Source organism: Corapipo altera, unplaced genomic scaffold, assembly GCF_003945725.1.
Source record: "Corapipo altera isolate COAL_440 unplaced genomic scaffold, ASM394572v1 24b, whole genome shotgun sequence".
Lineage (NCBI taxonomy): Eukaryota > Metazoa > Chordata > Aves > Passeriformes > Pipridae > Corapipo > Corapipo altera.
In genome coordinates, this window is record NW_020884888.1 from 2,028,751 (window position 1) to 2,041,398 (window position 12,648).

At 53.0% G+C, this 12,648-nt stretch overlaps 1 protein-coding gene and 1 long non-coding RNA gene across 2 annotated transcripts in view; one reads left to right on the forward strand and one right to left on the reverse strand.

The window, feature by feature from the left end:
- Positions 1–2,044: 2,044 nt before the first annotated feature.
- LOC113947454 lies at positions 2,045–4,919 on the reverse strand. The gene is made up of 3 exons (XR_003527729.1): positions 4,562–4,919; positions 3,194–3,277; positions 2,045–2,283 (listed from the first exon to the last, which is right to left on the reverse strand). It is a non-coding gene; the product is annotated as an uncharacterized LOC113947454 (long non-coding RNA).
- Positions 4,920–8,063: 3,144 nt separating this feature from the next.
- The window catches only part of NR4A3 (nuclear receptor subfamily 4 group A member 3), a 29,610-nt gene continuing 25,025 nt past the window's right edge, over positions 8,064–12,648 (forward strand). Inside the window, exons 1-2 of the mRNA XM_027643883.1 lie at positions 8,064–8,448; positions 10,957–11,112. The gene's annotated coding sequence lies outside the window, so the exon portion shown is untranslated. The remainder of the gene's footprint in view (positions 8,449–10,956; positions 11,113–12,648) is intronic.

The following is a 12,648-nucleotide window of genomic DNA, read 5'->3' on the forward strand; positions in this document are numbered from 1 at the left end:
TTCCCTTCCATTTCTCTCGTATTAAACTGTCTTTATCTCAACACATTAATTTTACTTTTTTCCCCCCAGTTCTCTCCCCCATCCTGCTGGGGGAGGGGAGGGCGATGGGAAGTGTGAGCCAGCGGCTGTGTGGTGTTTAGCTACCTGCCAGGTTAAACCACAACACCTAAGCAGCACACCTGTGCTCAGTGCACTTTGCTCCTTTTGTTTGTAAGTTTGTTTTGGCACTCCTCACTCCCACCATCTCCAGAGGGCTGCACAGAGCAGCATGTGTAACACAGCTCCAGGGATGACATTTCCAGCCCGCAGTGGGCTGCGGCAGCCATGACTTGCCAGTTTCATTCAAGTTTGGATTTCAAGATGATTTTCACAACCCCAAATACTAGACTCTGAGCTCATCACCCTATTCCTGGAGCCAGGGCTGTAAGTTCAGGCCTAGAGTGCATACAACACGATTTGTTCTTTGGTATAAGGGCAGGGGGGAGGAAAAGGAACTGATTTCATCAGCTCACTCTAACAGCGTATCTCAGCTGATTCAGAGACGCCAGAAGGTTTATACATGATTGAAGAAAGCTGATGCTTAAACTCTCTTAACCTGTGACGTGATACTAGTGTCCACTTCTGATCTTTAAGATATGATAAGCCTGAAAGAAATAGTCCAGATCCTCTCAGGTAAATGATTCATTTCTTTATATAAGAGGAAAAAAAAGGAATCATTGCTATTGAGAGGTCTGAGGCCTGTGCATTAGTAAGACATAAACAATAATAATAATTAGCTTTCATTTATGTGCCTTTATTTCCTAAACTCCCTGTTGTAATTTTACAGATGGGGAAACAGAGCAGAGGTAAATGGAGTTCTACAAAGGCACAAGCCAGGACAGAGACGAAGCAAAAACCAAACCCAGACAGTCAGTTGCTTTGGCAGCTGAGATTTCCCACTCCTCTCCTCAAACCCCTTATCCTACGGCAGCTGAAGAAGTGCTACCCCTTGGTTCTCGGAAATGGGCAGTTCGGATAGCACAGGAGTGAGAAGGCAAAGAGACAAGCAGGGAAATAGTAGGAAAGAGAGCAAATGTATTCCAAGCAGAGGTGAGAGAGACAGTAAATGAAATGCATTGCTTGGTGACATAGGTAAATGATTTGGAGATCATTAGGAGCAAAACAAACAGGGTAACCAGAAAGACAAAGTAATAAAAAGCAGATGAAATTGAAAAGGTTCTGCTCACAGAAAGATATTAGGAAAAGTAAATAAATAACAAGTTGATGTTTTTGAGGAGCTATCCTTTGTCAGCACAAACAGAAGGTCTGCCAAAAAGGCAATGCCTGCAGAACAAGCCTAAATTATTATCTGATCTAAATTATTATTTTCTTTACAGTTGTGTTTGTGTAGTACTCCATGTGGTAAGTAAAGAGACTCCTTCTGAGGAATAAAGATTCTCAATCCAGTCAAGAATTAAATTTAGAAATTAAGGGCTCAAAAGGAAGCCATAAAAATAAATTACAAAATAATAATGATAATTGCTATTATTTTATTAATTGCCATTATTTTACTACTTAAAAGATGGAGGGGGAAATGTTAGTTTTTATTAAAAATATTAACTAATTATTAACTTATATAATTTTATGATATTTTTAAAATATTATAAACCATCCCATGGCCTTGATCCTTTTTTAAAATCCATCTCTCTGTAATAAACATTACAGTCTTTGAGATATTTGCCTAGGGTAAGATGAGCTTGAGCTTTTTTTATTTTCTTCCCCTCTCTAATTTTTCTTTAAGTGAGCACAATCAAGTAAGATTGTCCCTTTGAAAGTATCAAGGCCAATGCAAAATGCAGTTCTTTTGTATCCATTATAAATCCAGTTTAAAGCTGCTTCATTATTACATAATTAATGTACTTAATTTAAGATCCCTCTGAATGCTCCTTCATCTCCTTGTTTAAAAATCTGCTATGCTTGCATGTCTGAACCTTGTCTGGTCCTGGCTTCTCCCATTCCTAATCAGCTCTTACGTAGGCAGCAGGAATTATGCTCTCAACAGCCCCTCTGCTTAATATGATCACAGTTCAGTCTATGGGTTTGTCTAACAGGCAATTGTTCTATTTGTTCATATGTGACCTCCTTTACTTTTAATTTTGGATCTCGACAAGCAAGAAAGAATCGTCTATTGTCTTACAAGCCAGGCAAAGTGAACAGGCTGAGTCAGTCCAGGAATATTCAAGCCTCCCCATCTGTGGTATTGCAGAATTCCAGGGCAATTCCACCAGTTGGTGGAGCTTCTGTCTGGGAAAACAGAGCTATTGTGAACAAAGCATACTGTGCATATTTCTAACATTCATAAAAGACTGGGTTTGAATCATTTGAATCTTTCTCAAAATTTCTTCCTTTGAGGCAAAAATTTCCAATGCATGGCCTCAATCCAGTTATAGTCATTTGGAAAATCTGAGCGTAAACCACACGACCATTTCTTCAACTAGTTGTGAAAAGAAAAGATAAACTTTTTGACTGTAAAAGTGTGACAGCAGGCTAGATTAGATTGAGACTTAATTTAGTCAAGACTACGACTCAGTTTTGGCAAGGGGTGGGCTAAGATATACCTTCTCCTCTTCCCCATCATGACCTCTATTTGACAAGGACAACTTTCAAGCAAAGGAGGTGGAATAAGTTCCTCTTTCAGTTTGGAAACACAGCAGTGATAAACTGGGTGTCCTGACAACCTGTTGTAGCACGCTACCTCACATCTAGAAACTTGCTGGCCTAACCACGTAAGGCAGCTGAGGCAGAGCTGCTGTTCTGGGCTATCAAACTCAGCTAAGTGTCATTTTGACCAGGATCACGTCCTGTTTTCAAGACTTTAATCGCCCCGATCAGCGCCAGAAACTGTTACATTTATTTTCTGAATTTTCCTCTGAAGGGCAGGATTCTGACTCAGACCTAAATCCAATGATGTTTTAGGATGACCAGCTTAAAAACTGCAGTGTATTTTATAGTGTCCCATCCCCACAAATTCAGAAATCCAAATTAATCACCTAACTCTTCACATGCTTGCAGGGTGAGAAAAGGATACAAAACAGACTTACTGCAACAAGTTGGTACGGGCTATATCCCAAATCCCACCCTCTGGAGCAAGGATACATAGTTTAGGACTGCAGGAAATCTCAGAGTATTAGAACCCTACCTTGAAGATGCTCACCTGTGAGCTTTTTCAAAGACAGACCTGGGAGGAGGTGGGTACTATCTTCTGTTGGCTCTGTAGCTTTTTCAGTTACACCACTTCCTAGAAAACAGAAGAACTGTGATTCAGCTCCTTTCTCCCCTTTAGGAGACTCATATCCACGTTAACCTTTATGTGAGAGAATGGCCTCATCACCAAGTTATTGGTTGCCTAGGAAGGTATGGAGGGGAAAAGGAGCTTTTACATAGAAATTGTGCTCAGTCAGGCAAGAAAGTTCGCTTAAGGCCATGATAGTATTTTTATACTATAGGTGTGTAATATGAAACAACACAAGCCATACTTGGAGAAGGAATGGATAGGCAGATCTCCTCCATCCCAGCAGACAGCCTGAAGCACTAGACTACAGTGCTTGCACACAAACCTGAAAGTGGCTTCACCACTTCAAACAGGTGGGTGAGATACCACCCAGAATGATGCAGGGACTACAGCAATCTCCTGGGAGGTGGGGAATGTAGGTTGAGTTTCCCCATCCCCAACCCTCACCCCCTGCCCCAGACAAACTATGTGAATGGATGTTCTATTTTCTGTGCAAGTGCTCAAACTACTGAGCTATTGTGTAATTTGGATGCACCAACTGATTCCTCTTTTGGGTTTTTCCTAGAAGGTGGCATTTAGGCAGAGGAACGGTTGGTTTCTACATCCTGGAGGAAGATAGAAAATTTTATAAAGAAAACCCCCAGGGGATACTCTTTGCATAGGAGGTTAGACTAGGTGTTATTTTTGTGGCACTACTGAATCTATCACAGAATGATTTGGGTTGGAAGGGACCCTAAAGATCATCTAGTTCCAACCCCTGTGTCATAGGCAGGAAACCTTCCACTAGACCAGGTTGCTCAAAGCCCCATTCAGCCTAGTCTCAAATATCTTCAGGGATGGGGAGTTCACAATCTCTCTGGGCAACCTATTCCAGTGCCTTGGCATCTTCACAGTAAAGAATTTCTTCTAATCTCAACCTGCCCTTCTGCAGCTTAAGGCCATTCCCCCATGTCCTATCACTGTCCAATTTAGGGGCCTTCAGATAGACGGCAGCTGATCAGGATTTCTGGATTGCATTTTTTGACTTGGGTATCCTGTGGTAAAAGCCTAAAACCAGTGACATTTTCATTGCCTTGACCCCAGAAATTTGCAGCCTAAAGACTGGCCTGGACTGTACAAGTTCTGGTCTTGGGGAAGCCAGCTGCAAATTCTGATAAGGAGTTGTCATCAAGTTAGTTGGCCATAAATGCAAATGCATGGGTGGGCACTGAAACCCCTCAGCCTCTCCACACTGTCTGCTCCCAGTGCCCCTGTGTAACCATCAGTCTCCCCAGCTCTGGCAGCACCCACCAAATGTCACTTGACAATCTTCCCCACTTCCCGGAGCTTTATTTCTCCAAAGGCCTCCTTCACATTGCAGCAGGCTTCCCCCCCTTGTTGCAGTGCTTTGTTTTATTATCCTGAGTTATCCAGTAAGCCCCGGGAGCGACATCCGCTGGCCCTCACTCCTGCACCATCGCCTCCAGCGAATCAGCGAATCAAGCTGTGTACGCATCAGTTAGACAATTTGCCCTGTGTTGTTCCTGGCCCCTTATCTCTCCCTCCGCCTCGGTGTTTATGCTTAATAATTGGGAGTTCCTTGCATGAAGAACTTCCTCTTCGCCGCTTGGGAAGCGCACGGCATATAGTGAGTGACCTCTTGCGTCACAAACAACTGCAGGACAGCAGACCGTGCTCTCCCCAGAGGGAACTGCTGCCTGGCTGAGCGCCGCTGCCGCTGAGCACCCGGCTCCCTGCGCAACACTCGCATCTCCCCGAAGCGCGTAGCGCTCTCAACGCCACTTTCTAATCATTTTCTCCAAATATCCCGTTTCCTGTGTAGCAGTTCTTTAAATAGCGCCTCGAAGATTATTTTAAAGGCTTTCAAAACACTCTTGCCACCGGTTTTGGGTTTGGAGTGGGTTTTGTTGGCTGGGGTTTTTTTTTAGCCTTCTCGCATGACGATATTTTCACGTCGTGGGAGACAGGAACAGCTCGAGGAAGCTGCGAAGTTGAACGGAGTGCTCGGGGGAGGAAAAGCAGGAGGGGGGAGGCAATACTGTTTCTAGGACCGTCGACCTGGCACCGACGTTTTGTTCTCGCACGCGCTCTCAGTGAGGAGCTGCGAGTTTCAGGATGACGGTGGGGCTTTAATCCTCCTGGGGGTAGCCCGCTTGGAGGGGGGTGAGTGGCCCCGGAGGGCAGAGGCGCTCCGCGGAGTCCCTTTCCCAGCAGAGAGGCTGAGATGCAAAGGAGAAATGACAGCATGGAAAGCGGAGTATTTTTATCAGGGCCGGTGCCCGGGGTGAGCGGTGGGCGGAAAGTGCCACCCTCTCTCTCTCTCCCTTCCCTTGCCCTCAGCCGCCCACGCCGGCAGCGGCATCAAAGGGAATCTCCCTTGTCGCGGCATGTCAGCACCGAGGATGAGCGCACCGGCCCGTCATGGCATTTTCGCTTCTCCCGGCGCTTACTCAACAAGAGGGAGGGGAGGGAGGGCTGGTTTGGAGGGGGGGCGGGGGGAGGACTCCCAACCAGCGCCGCTCCTGCCATGAGGTCACCGCGGCGCTATGCGCCGTGCCCGCCGCCGCCCCTGCTCCGCTCCGTTGCGTCAGGCAGGGGGTATCCCCGCCACGGCCGGCCGAGCGGGGCATCCCCGCCGCGGAAACACCGCCGGCGGGGGGGTGCTCCTGCCTCCAGCTCCTCCGCCACCCTCCACCCCTCACCCTCCAGCCCCCCGCTGCTCCAGCGCAGCGGGCGCTTGGCCGCGGCTCGGGAATGTCGACAGTGGTTGGCCGGGTGGGGCAGGCAGGGATGGGATGGGGATGGGATGCGATGGGATGGGATAACAGCACGCTGCACCGAGGTAATCGTCCCGAGCAGGCCATGCGGAGGGGAAGCCCAGCCGCCAAACGCGGCCCGACACGCCTTTTTTAGGGGGGAGAGTCGGGTGAGACGGCCTCCGACAGCGTCCTACAGCGGCTTTTCCTCTCCGGAGGAGCTGCCAGAGGGGTGTTCGGGTGCTTGTCGGGATCCCCCCCGTGCTCTTCCCCGCACTCCACCCCCTGCGCAGAGGAAGCCGGGCGGGGGCGTGGCCCCACGACAATGGGACTCGCCGGCGCTATAAATACCCGCCCGCATCTATATTTGGTTTGGCCGGATCACAACCCGGGAAGGAGGGGGAGAGTTGGGGGGGGTTGTGTGTGCCAAAAATAGCCCCGTGCACCCGCCCGCCGCCGCCGCCGCCGCCACTCAATGGGCCGTGGCCCCGCCCCCTCCCCCGCGCGCGATCCCGAGCGCCCCGCGCGGGGCCCGGCGGCGCTAAATTTAGCAGCGCCGCTTGCGTCAATGACGCGGCCGCCGTGCGTCAGCCCCGCCGCGCCCCGCCCCGCCGTGCGGGGCCCGCCGCGTCCTGTGCGTGGATTGGCCGCGGCGGCGGCACGAGGGTGGTGACGTGGGCGCGCGGGCCGGGCCCCGCCGGGGGCCGGCGGCGGCTGCAGGGGGAGCGCGGCCGCGCGGGGAGCCCGGCGGGATCCCCCGCGGGGGGAGCGGGGCCTGGCAGCGCCGCCGGCATCGCCGGCAGGCAGGGAGGGAGGGGGGGACGCCCCGGCGCCCGCGAGGGGACGGCGAGCACCGCCTCGGGAAGAGGATCCCGGTCTCGGACGCGACCGCGGGTCCGCGGCGTCCGCCGAGTGCTGTGCGAGCCCCAGCTTCGCCTCCCGGGCTCCGCGGCTGTGCCGGTGGCGGGCCGGTGCATGGAGAGGCAAAGCGAAAGTGCCGCCGCCGGTCGCTCCTCCTCGGGGCGGCGGGCGCCTCGCCCGCCCCCGGCCCCCGTCCGTCGAGACAGCTCGCCTGGCGGAGCCCCTCCGTGCGAGGCACCGCCGCGGCACTGGCCGGCTGCCGGCACTGGCCGGTGACAGCCGCGGCCATCCCGGCTGCCGGCAGCGGATGTAAACACGGCACCGGGCAAGGCGGCGGGCGGCCCATCCGCCCCAAGCCCGGTGCCCCGGACAGGCACACGGACACAGGTACACAGACTGACAGACACAGGTACACAGACTGACAGACACAGGTACACAGACTGACAGACACAGGCACACACGGGGGGGAGCCCGGACGCTCTCAGGGCCGCTCGCACGAGTGACCGCTCTGTGAGCGGCACCTCCCCGCAACCTGCTCCTTGCTCCTGCGCACTGGAAAGTTTCGAAAGAAAAGAAAAGAAGGGGGGCGAAAAGGAAAAAAAAATGGTAGAAGTGGGAAAAATAGGCGGAAAGAAAGTAAGAAAAAAAAAGTAAAAAAGTAAAAAAAAAACGCAAAAAGGTAAAAAGTGAAAAAAAAGTGAAAGAAACCTTTAATAATTCATACTGAAACAGCAACTAAGTAACCAAGCAAAGCTCTTCTCATTTGAGCCACTTCAGTAAAGATATATTAACGTTGTTATTGTCATTATCATAATAATAACAACAACAATAATAATAATTATTATTATTATTAATATTTGACTTCGGAGCGACTCGCCAGGCTGTGGCAGGCTGCCGGCCCCGAGGCGGCCGGCCGGCCGGCCGGCTAACCCCGTCCCGCTGCCGGCAGCTCTGCCGGCGGCTCCGCACCTCGGCGCGGCTGTGCGCGGCTGTGCAGGGCTCGGCGCGGTGCGGCGGGAGCGCGGCGCACACACTGGGGCGGGGGGGGGTCAGTAGCGTCAGGCTCCCATGGCGTCACTATTGACGTTTCGCATTCCAGCCGCTCTATGGAGAGGCCGCTAGGGCTCCTCTCACATAAATGACGTTCAGAGAGAGGGAGCGGGAGAGCAGCGCAGAGAGGCGCCTCCGTCCCCTCTCTCCGGCGCAGGCACACGCGCACCTCGGGGCACTCGCACCGGGACACGGGCACAGGTCCCGGCCCGGCTCCCGCCGCACACACACACAAAGGCACATCGCGGCGGCGGCGGCGGCGGCCGCTCGGCATCCCTCGCCCGCCCGCCTGTTCACTCCCTCCCTCCGCCCGGGGACGGGCTCCTGGCTCCTCAGGCTTTTGCAATCCTTTTCCATGCCTCGGGATAACGCACCCTCCGGACCTGCAGCTACCGGGAGTCTGAGGGATTTTGTGTCTCGGGTCCTGCCGCTGGACAGCGCCTACACGCGCCTTTAAGGAAGCGGGCACCTACAAACTAGATGTAAAGACGGAACCTCCACAGCAACCGAGTACGTATGCGAGTGAGCGGGAGCGGCTACGGGAGAGGGACAACGCGGCGTGTCCCCACTCCGTGAAAGTTGTGCCGCCGGGGTAGATAGATGCTGGGGAGATGCCGGCGGCGGGCGATGCGGCTCAAGCCGACGCGCTGCCGTGCCGGGCTCTCGCTGAAACTTTTCCCTCACCTTCCCCCCCCACGTCCCCCATCCTCCCCGTGGATGCTCATTTGTCGCTCGACTTCCGAGACTCCCTGCCGGCTCGGCAACTCCCGTCGTGCCCGGGGCACCGCTGCCCCTCGGAAACGGGAGGGCTGTGGTTGAGAGGAGCGGGAGCCGGAGCCGGTGGTACTAGGGTATTTCTGCTAGTTGTTGTCATGGAAATGATGCTGCCGGCGGCGGCGGGGAGTTTACAGCGCCGGTGATGAATGGCAGCAATTTGTCTCTTTCCTTTAGCCGCGCTTGGGAAATAGGTGGTTCTGTTTGCACAAGTTCAGCTGTCTAATGGGGACGGCGGGGCAGGTTGAGCATATCGCACTTTGGGAGTCAGCAGCCCCCCTCGGCAGCCCGAAGAGCTCGCCCAAGAGGTAATTGCTGGAATGTGACATATTTTATTGAAATGAGTTGGGATGTTTGCTCGGCACGTCTGCCGGGCATCTGCTCCTAGGAAATGTACATTTTTCCCTTCGGAGGTCAGGAGCGGTAACGAGGGACCGCGGTGCCCCAGCACGGGCGGCACCGTGCGGGGAGGCTGGGCTCCGCCGCCGCTGCCCCGCTCCCTGCCCCAGCGGCGCTTCTCGCCTTTGCCTTCTCGCCTTAATAGCTGCGAAAGAAGTTTCAGTCTTGGAAAGAGGCGACAAAGCGCGGGCGCTGGGTTGTGATATTATGTCGGGGGACGGTTATCAGGGCAGCATTATCGCGATACTCTGTCCCGGGCGGAGATGCGGCTCACCTTAGCGCGGCTACTTAAAAACGCTGTTACTTAACTCGCAGTTTTTGGATACGATGGATTCCGTGCGAGGATATTTCCCAGGGAAAGGGCGGAAAACGCTGTTTTATGTGGGGAGTCTGGTGTGTTTGGATAGGATTTTTTTCTCCAAGAAAAAAAAAGTTTGAGAATGAATCGCTAACTTTTATCCAAGCCGCTTCACTCGATTACATTCTTCGTCCTATTTTTCTCTCCTCCGTGGAGACCGTTGTACGCTGGAGTCAAGCCCCAATAAAAAACAATGGACTAAACCAGACCAGACGGTTTCTTCGGAGGTGAATCTCACCCGATCTCGTGGATATTTGCTGGAGTGACCGTGCGGCTCGGGGCGATCCCTCCCCCATGAAAAAAAAAAAAAAAAAAAAAATCGCCAGCTAACCGGCGGTGGAAATCGAGCTCGAAACTTTTTAATTGAATGGAGCTTCCCCCTCCGCAGTCCCTCCCGGGTAAATGAAGGTTTCGAAACTCGCCTGAAGAAGTCACAATCACAATGGAGTATTTCACGGTTTCCTCCTCGTATTACAGGGTGGGGAGGGGTGTCACTCGGGGCTGAATGTAAAGTGCATGGAGGAAGAAAAGAGCTTTGACAAGGGTAGTTATTTCCTCGTAATTTACAGCCCTTACGGCCCTGCGCTCCTGGCTCGAGCGGCGGCAGCCCGGAGGGGTGCTGCGTGGTTAAAAGCGCAGCGAGTGTCTCTAGGTAACCGGCGGCTCAGGGGGGGCAGAGGAGCCCTAGGGCGCTCCGCGCCGAGCGGGAAGCCGCCTCGCAGGAGCTCGGGAGGGAACAAAACCCTCGGGAGAAAAAGGGATGAGCTGACAGGCACTTAACATCCCGGGAGCTGGCGGGGGTTCAAAGGCGAGGGGCGCGGGGAAGGCAAGAGAAAGACTAGGAGAGAGAGAGAGTCGCCGGGGAGCGGCTCCCGTAGGCAGGGGCCGGCGCGGCCGCGCATCTCTCGTGCTGCCGCGGAGCCCCGGCCGAGCTCGCAGGATCCAGAGGGTCGGGAGTAGGCGGCGGGGCTGCGCTCCCGCCCCCGCGCCCGCGATGGAGGAGCGGAGCCCGGAGACACCGTGGATAGCCGGGATGTCAGGGTAACCACGTCTGGCCGGTACCTTGAATAGAAACTTCCAGCCTGCTTCCACACCCGGTCCCTGCCCCCCAACAAGAGAAAGTTCTCGCGGGAAAGTGGACGCTCGGGGATGATGCCCCGCTTGTTGTAGTCACTCCGCCCCGGGTTGTCCTCTTGCCTTCCCCAGGCTCCTCGCTCGGAGAACAAACTGCCGACTCCGTTGTCCCAGCCCGGTGCTCTCTGCCTTTTGTGTGATGAGGGAGCGGGAGCCGGCAGGAACGCGCTCACGGTCCAGCTCCCCCTTCCCACCCGCGGGGCGAGGTGGGGGGTTGCCGTGCGAGCGCGGGGGAAGTTCCCCCGTGTCCCCCCGGGGCGCCTCGCCGGGGGGGAGGCGGGGGGGCGCCCCTCTAACCCCCTGGGCTCCGCCACCCCCTGACTGTGCCTTGTCTCCCCGCCGCCGGCGGACAGAGCCCGGGTCGGAAGAGCGCCCCCCGCCCAGGCCAGGCCCCGGGCCCGCCCCCGCAGAGAGGTCCCAGCCGGCACCCACCCCGCCGCCGCCGCCGTCCGCCGCCGCCTCCGTCCGCACCTCCAGCCCCACCATTCAGCGCGCAAGATACCCGCCAGGTAAGCTGCCGACCCGGGGAAGGAGAGGGAGGATGGAGAGAAGGGAGGGGTTGCGAGAGCTCCTGCCGAGGCCCCTACCCTTCCCAAGTCTCTCTGGCATCATAGGACCCCGACGTCGCGGGGCGTTTAAATCCCAAAAGGATGAAGGAAGAGCCTGCCTTTCGGCACAGCGCTTTTGGCGATGCCGTGCCTGGGCACGCGGGGGTTGCAAGCCCCCCGCCAAAGACATGCCAGATTTAAGGGGAAGATGGGTGGGAGTGCTAGTGTCCTTTTGAGGAGCCCAGCTTGCCTGGCGTTAAACTGGGCACCCCTTACCTCAAGTTCTCGAAAAGATAGCAGAATAGTGTGTTAATAGCTCCCAGTGTCCCTATCCCGATTCTTTTACCCATTCATTTGGGCTTTGATGACAGGTTGCTGTTCAGTGCACCTCTCGTGGGGCTTTTTCTCTCTTTTTTTAGTATTGTTGGATAAAGAAGATAAAAAACCCAGGTTATTTGCTGCTGCCCTAAGTGGAAAAGTAGGGGTTAGAATTAGTCAAGTGCGCTGGCAAAGAGTGAGGTAGGAGGAGTCCCACAGAGCCAGGAGAGACCAGACCTTTAGGTTAGGAATATTTTTTTCAGTCCTCAGACCAGACTTGTGTTAGACTTCTGTTTTTTCACTCCACTTTGCACAGAATTCAGTGACATAACCCTGTTATGCTCAGAAAAATACAGGGAAAAAAGGCATAATGATCTGTTTCCCTGAACTCCTGCTCACTTTGTGAGCTAGCAAAAAAGCCTTATTCCTTCATAAAGCCGTGAATCCACATGTCCACTTGTCACATTGTCTGTCCACTCACTCAGTTGTGTTCCTCAGTCAGTTTTTAGTGGAGGGGTGTGGAAAGAATTTCTTTCCCTTTTTATTTGATTAAGCACTAATCACTATGTTTTAACAGACGGTCCTTAAACTAACAAATGATAGTGATAGGACTTGCCAGGAAATGTGTGTGCGTGGAATGGCATGGACAGAAATTGATAGGGAAAAAAAGAGAACAGTAGAATAATATATAAATAACGTTGGGAGGCAAGGCTTGGGAAGGGGTCGTCTGGCTTTTTTCTTCAAGCTTTTGGATTTATGAGCAGGAAGGTCTTAATTCAGGAAACAGCAACATTTTTTTCTCATTTTTTAATGTTTTCTTGAGAAGAAGAAAGATCTAGATGGTTTGTGACAGCATGATAATTGAAATCTGGTACTTAGTTTAAATATGTTTATCTGCAAAATGGGCAGGAAAGAATTAAGAGTTGATTTAACACAAATTATTTGGATTCCTGCATGCCAGACTCAAGTGAATATTTTAAAATTGTAAGTGAAAGGAGTTCTTAAAATAATGAGGAAAACCTCATTATTTTCAAGGCAGGTTTGTTGTTTTTTTTAGCATGAATTACTTCTCAAGTACTTTTGGAATATAAATTACCATGATTAAGAAGAGATGAACTGCACTTAATTTTGATATACATTTTATCCATATTTACTTTTCTCTTTGTGAGAAAATTTATA